The 6,221-nt window shown below is 50.1% G+C and overlaps 1 non-coding gene across 1 annotated transcript in view; it reads right to left on the reverse strand.

Moving 5' to 3' along the window:
- The window catches only part of LOC126436590 (small subunit ribosomal RNA), a 1,909-nt gene extending 1,204 nt beyond the window's left edge, over window positions 1-705 (reverse strand). Inside the window, exon 1 of the ribosomal RNA XR_007580781.1 lies at window positions 1-705. This exon is cut by the window's left edge and continues 1,204 nt beyond it. This is a non-coding gene — a ribosomal RNA (small subunit ribosomal RNA).
- Between the last annotated feature and the right edge of the window lie 5,516 nt (window positions 706-6,221).

Genomic DNA, 6,221 nt, shown 5'->3' on the forward strand with positions numbered 1-6,221 from the left:
ACATGCCAGTTAAACACCGACGGGCGGTGAACCAACAGCGTGGGACACAAATCCAACTACGAGCTTTTTAACCGCAACAACTTTAATATACGCTATTGGAGCTGGAATTACCGCGGCTGCTGGCACCAGACTTGCCCTCCAATAGATACTCGTTAAAGGATTTAAAGTGTACTCATTCCGATTACGGGGCCTCGGATGAGTCCCGTATCGTTATTTTTCGTCACTACCTCCCCGTGCCGGGAGTGGGTAATTTGCGCGCCTGCTGCCTTCCTTGGATGTGGTAGCCGTTTCTCAGGCTCCCTCTCCGGAATCGAACCCTGATTCCCCGTTACCCGTTACAACCATGGTAGGCGCAGAACCTACCATCGACAGTTGATAAGGCAGACATTTGAAAGATGCGTCGCCGGTACGAGGACCGTGCGATCAGCCCTAAGTTATTCAGAGTCACCAAGGCAAACGGACCGGACGAGCCGACCGATTGGTTTTGATCTAATAAAAGCGTCCCTTCCATCTCTGGTCGGGACTCTGTTTGCATGTATTAGCTCTAGAATTACCACAGTTATCCAAGTAACGTGGGTACGATCTAAGGAACCATAACTGATTTAATGAGCCATTCGCGGTTTCACCTTAATGCGGCTTGTACTGAGACATGCATGGCTTAATCTTTGAGACAAGCATATGACTACTGGCAGGATCAACCAGGGAGCTGCGTCAACTAGAGCTGAGCAGCCGGCCGCCCGGGAGTGTGTCCCGGGGGCCCGCGCGAACACGCAAGCGTCCGCTCAATTATTCTGCAAACAGGAGGAGGCTGAGCTCCCCTGCACAACACACCTCGAAACCCTCTCAGGTCCCGGCGGCGCGCAGCGCCGTCCTAAGTACTTGGTCGGGTTCGAGAGAGGCGCAATCGCCCGGAGTTAGGCGAGTAGACGCTTTAGGTGCGACCACCCGTGCTCCCAACTGAGCTTGCCGCTGCCGACAGAGGCCCGGGAGCGTGCTGTCGTGGCATTGCCGGCGGGAGACAACACGCGCCACCTACGGTGACCGGCAGCTCCAACGCCAGCGCCACAGAAGGACAAAAGCCCTACTTGGGTGCCGAAGCGAACTCTCCCAGCACAGCGCACGCGCCAACACGTCCGCACAGCTGCGATACAAACCACCTGCGAGAACCGCTGGGGCGACCGAGCAGCAGACGGCGTCGCGGCGCCGAGCGCCGGGCGGCGGCGCATCCTCAGCGCACAAAGTCCTCAATCGGACCAGCACACTGCAGATGGCCACCGCGCTTCGCACCGGGCCCGCGAGGACCTACTTTGGCCGCAAGGCGCCGCGAGCAGGGGGCGCCGGCGCGCAGCTGCGCCGCCTGCCGCGTCCGTCGGCCGGCGCGCCTGCCACCGGCCGCCCCCACCAGCCGGCTGTAGCGCGTGCGCCCACGCACCGCGCTGCCAGCACGCCGGGCGGCCCCCCCTCACCGGCCGGGGACGGTCCCACCCAGCCACCGCCGCGTATCGCCTCACACCCAGATCCCCTTTCACGTTCGTGGGCATGGTGGGTCCCCTTTCACGTTCGTGGGCATGGTGGGTATCCCTGAAACAACCGGTTAATAGCTCGACCGATCGTCGCCAACACTGATTCACCTCTAGCGAGAACAACCGCACCACAACGGGTTACCGGTTGTTCATTTGCGTAACGTCACCAGCAAACGTACACGTCCATCGCCATTTGCAACGAGTATTGCATGCCTGTGTCAGGTGTCACAACACACTACGTCTGCCCACATAGACGCAACAACATGTGCACGCCTAGAGAACACGTGGAAGGTAGACCCCGTACGTATGCGGTGTCCATTGCGCGAACGACTGTCAGCCCGCCTCTGCAGCATGTCGCAGATGTGGAACGCGGTGCAACATGCTATCACGGTGTGTGAGAAGAGACGACTACGTCCGAATACACGCTCCACTACATCAACAGACTGCTCATGCTGATCGCCATCCAGGGCGTCCGTTCCTCCCACACGTCTGTATGGCGTACCACACTGCAATCCAGCTCTTATAGGGAGACGACACGTAGCTGCGTGCACAATATTTGGACTGTATGGTCCGCCGTTGCTAGGCGCTGTCGTCATACGGTCACATGGGCCACGATGTATCATTCAGTACATACGGAGCAATGTGCAGTACAGTTTGTGGGTTTTGCGTACATCGGCGGACAGGTGACAGGCCGTACCACAACGTAGGCTGAGTACGTCGGCATGCGAAGGGCATTGAACATGCAAACTTCTCACCGACCAGCTTGCGAAGGCAGGGGGGAAGGGGGGGGGGCATGTACGTCCTGCTGCTATCCACACTACAGTGTATAGCAGGAGCATGTGGAAAGTCAGCAACACCTGCAAGGTGTTTAACATGACGCGATACACAGGGGACCGGGCAGTGCGAGTAGCGAACTATATTGCGAGGGTTGCGGTTAGGCAACACTACACTACTTTAACGGGTTGCATAACAATTACAGAGCAGGTTCAGCGACAACGTGCGTCAGGTTAAGGCGCAATATAGTTTAGGTTACGGCGCACTTTAGGTTAGGTTAAGGCACATTATAGGTTAGGTTAAGGCACAACATGGGTTACGTTAAGGCACAACATGGGTTACGTTAAGGCACAACATGGGTTAGGTTAAGGCACAACATGGGTTAGGTTAAGGCACAACATGGGTTAGGTTAAGGCACAACATGGGTTAGGTTAAGGCACAACATGGGTTAGGTTAAGGCACAACATGGGTTAGGTTAAGGCACAACATGGGTTAGGTTAAGGCACAACATGGGTTAGGTTAAGGCACACCATGGGTTAGGTTAAGGCACACCATGGGTTAGGTTAAGGCACACCATGGGTTAGGTTAAGGCACAACATGGGTTAGGTTAAGGCACAACATGGGTTAGGTTAAGGCACAACATGGGTTAGGTTAAGGCACAACATGGGTTAGGTTAAGGCACAACATGGGTTAGGTTAAGGCACAACGTAGGTTAGGTTAAGGCACAACGTGGGTTAGGTTAAGGCACAACGTGGGTTAGGTTAAGGCACAACGTGGGTTAGGTTAAGGCACAACGTGGGTTAGGTTAAGGCACAACATGGGTTAGGTTAAGGCACAACATGGGTTAGGTTAAGGCACACCATGGGTTAGGTTAAGGCACAACATGGGTTAGGTTAAGGCACAACATGGGTTAGGTTAAGGCACAACATGGGTTAGGTTAAGGCACAACATGGGTTAGGTTAAGGCACAACATGGGTTAGGTTAAGGCACAACATGGGTTAGGTTAAGGCACAACATGGGTTAGGTTAAGGCACAACGTAGGTTAGGTTAAGGCACAACGTGGGTTAGGTTAAGGCACAACATGGGTTAGGTTAAGGCACAACATGGGTTAGGTTAAGGCACAACATGGGTTAGGTTAAGGCACAACATGGGTTAGGTTAAGGCACAACATGGGTTAGGTTAAGGCACAACATGGGTTAGGTTACGGCACAACATGGGTTACGTTACGGCACAACATGGGTTACGTTACGGCACAACATGGGTTACGTTACGGCACAACATGGGTTACGTTACGGCACAACATGGGTTACGTTACGGCACAACATGGGTTACGTTACGGCACAACATGGGTTACGTTACGGCACAAATTAGGTTAGGTTACGGCACAAATTAGGTTAGGTTAAGGCACAAATTAGGTTAGGTTAAGGCACAAATTAGGTTAGGTTAAGGCACAAATTAGGTTAGGTTAAGGCACAAATTAGGTTAGGTTAAGGCACAAATTAGGTTAGGTTAAGGCACAAATTAGGTTAGGTTAAGGCACAAATTAGGTTAGGTTAAGGCACAAATTAGGTTAGGTTAAGGCACGATATAGGTTAGGTTAAGGCACGATATAGGTTAGGTTAAGGCACGATATAGGTTAGGTTAAGGCACGATATAGGTTAGGTTAAGGCACGATATAGGTTAGGTTAAGGCACGATATAGGTTAGGTTAAGGCACGATATAGGTTAGGTTAAGGCACGATATAGGTTAGGTTAAGGCACGATATAGGTTAGGTTAAGGTACGATATAGGTTAGGTTAAGGTACGATATAGGTTAGGTTAAGGTACGATATAGGTTAGGTTAAGGTACGATATAGGTTAGGTTAAGGTACGATATAGGTTAGGTTAAGGTACGATATAGGTTAGGTTAAGGTACGATATAGGTTAGGTTAAGGTACGATATAGGTTAGGTTAAGGTACGATATAGCGTAGGTTCAGATACACATTGTTGTAGGGAAAGGTGTATTGGGGGGGGGGGCGGCAGGTTCGTTGATAGTGATTATCGTAATTGGATGCCTGCGGTATTATCCGATTTGTCACGTCAGGATGCACTTTTGGCTCATGACAGGCGGCGCTCCGATTCCATGGTTGTGGCAGATCTGTGTCTTTCATTCCTGCCATTGTTTGTGTGCTGTGACAGGAGGCAGTATTGTGATGTTGGGTGCACCACTGTGTAGGACATGTGTGGGTGTTCGTGGCTTAGCTGAGCAATGTGCGGATGTCGGAAGGGTGGGATATTGTGTTTTCTGGGTGGACCTCCCGGTCTGGTAATGATAGTGTGGATTGTGTCATGTGGCGGAGAGGATGCACTGGATGTTCTTCCATGCTGGTGGTTAGATATTGTGTGTGATAAGAGAGTAGTGTGTGATAAGAGTGTCTGGCTGACGTGTGGTTCTCATTGTGTGCAGAGTCTTTCAGCATGTATAGGGACGGTTGTATATATTATCTGTATTCTGATGGCTCTGCATCTATTACTAATCAGTGCCGTGTATACGGTTACTCTAGTTCCAGTCGAAACTGTTCTATCTCTGTACATTAGTGACACTGCGGCTCCACTATGTTGCCGCCCCTGTCGGCCGTTTCCCCCAGTGTATGGCTAATGATTATCAGCAATCAGTCTATTAGTCAATACCGGTAGTGTGACGACGTCAAATGTCCGGGATGGGGGAAGCTACACCCTTCCCGTGGGTCAGGGCCTAGAAAGACTCTTCCCACGCAGGAGACTCGGACTGTCGTTACTCTTCCGAGACATATATGTGCCCAGCGTTTTTTTGCGGCTGCGAGTGCAACGCCAGGAGGCTCGGACTGTCGTTACTCTTCCGAGATATATATTTGCCCAGCGTTTTTTGCGACTGCGAGTGCAACGCCCACGGGTGCCGACATGGATGGGGCGCTTCCTAGCTGATGGCTCAGCATGAGAATCCGTACAGTGAGCAATGCGATCGCGTCTGTAGCTTGTACGTGGTACAGCTCGCAGCTCATGAATAGGGACACTTTTTTTTTTTTTTTTTTTTTTTTTTTTTTTTTTTTTTTTTTTTTTTTTTTTTCACTTGCCGCCCTGATTTTACGACCCACCACCTAAGTGCTTAAGGTGGGTCTATTTTGACCACTTGGCCGCTACGACCGGTGTGCGGACTCTGATGTAGTTGATGAAACTCACACCAGTTCCCGCATCCGGTCGCACCGTTGCCCGTGTCCCGCCACGTGGAGGCGGGTCTGTGCTTTTTTTTTTTTTTTTTTTTTTTTTTTTTTTTCTTTTCTTTTTCTTTACTTTGGCAGCTTTCCCAAAACCGATTTAACAAAAATTTTACAAAACTTAATTTTGAATTGGAAGAAGGAAATACAAGGAATAGTTTAGTCTGAAGAGGAGAAAAGACGATAGGAAAGGAAGAGATGATAGTCCCACCACCGTAGGGGACTGAGGATGAGCGTCTTGGGATTTATCTTCAAGCCTCTGATCCTCAGTCCCCTAACCTTAGCCTAGGAAGTTCTATTCTATTCTAGTTGTGGCGTTTGATATCTCTATTTATGTTCTATCTGGTTACTTGTATACAGGTTTAGAGTGCCGTGGTAGCTGATGGCAATTGCGACGGTGCGCCGACACTGTTTATGTCTAATTTTATACATTAATCTATTATCAGTTTTAGGTCTACTTATGTAAGTCTATTGCATGTCAGTTGTTTTATATTGAGACTTAGTTTAGTTCTTCCACACTATGGTGTCTGTCTGGGTGCTGCATATAGGTTTATTGTCTGTGTGGTCTTCTGTTCCTGTATTCTTTGTGGCATTCGTCAGAAATTTTGTCTGTTAGTGCGTTCAGTATGTCCCAAAGTTCAGGTGTTCTGATCGCGTCGTATATGTGTTCCTCTGTCTGTAAGTGTTGTAT

This window comes from Schistocerca serialis, unplaced genomic scaffold (genome assembly GCF_023864345.2).
Source record: "Schistocerca serialis cubense isolate TAMUIC-IGC-003099 unplaced genomic scaffold, iqSchSeri2.2 HiC_scaffold_1241, whole genome shotgun sequence".
Classification (NCBI taxonomy): Eukaryota; Metazoa; Arthropoda; class Insecta; order Orthoptera; family Acrididae; genus Schistocerca; species Schistocerca serialis.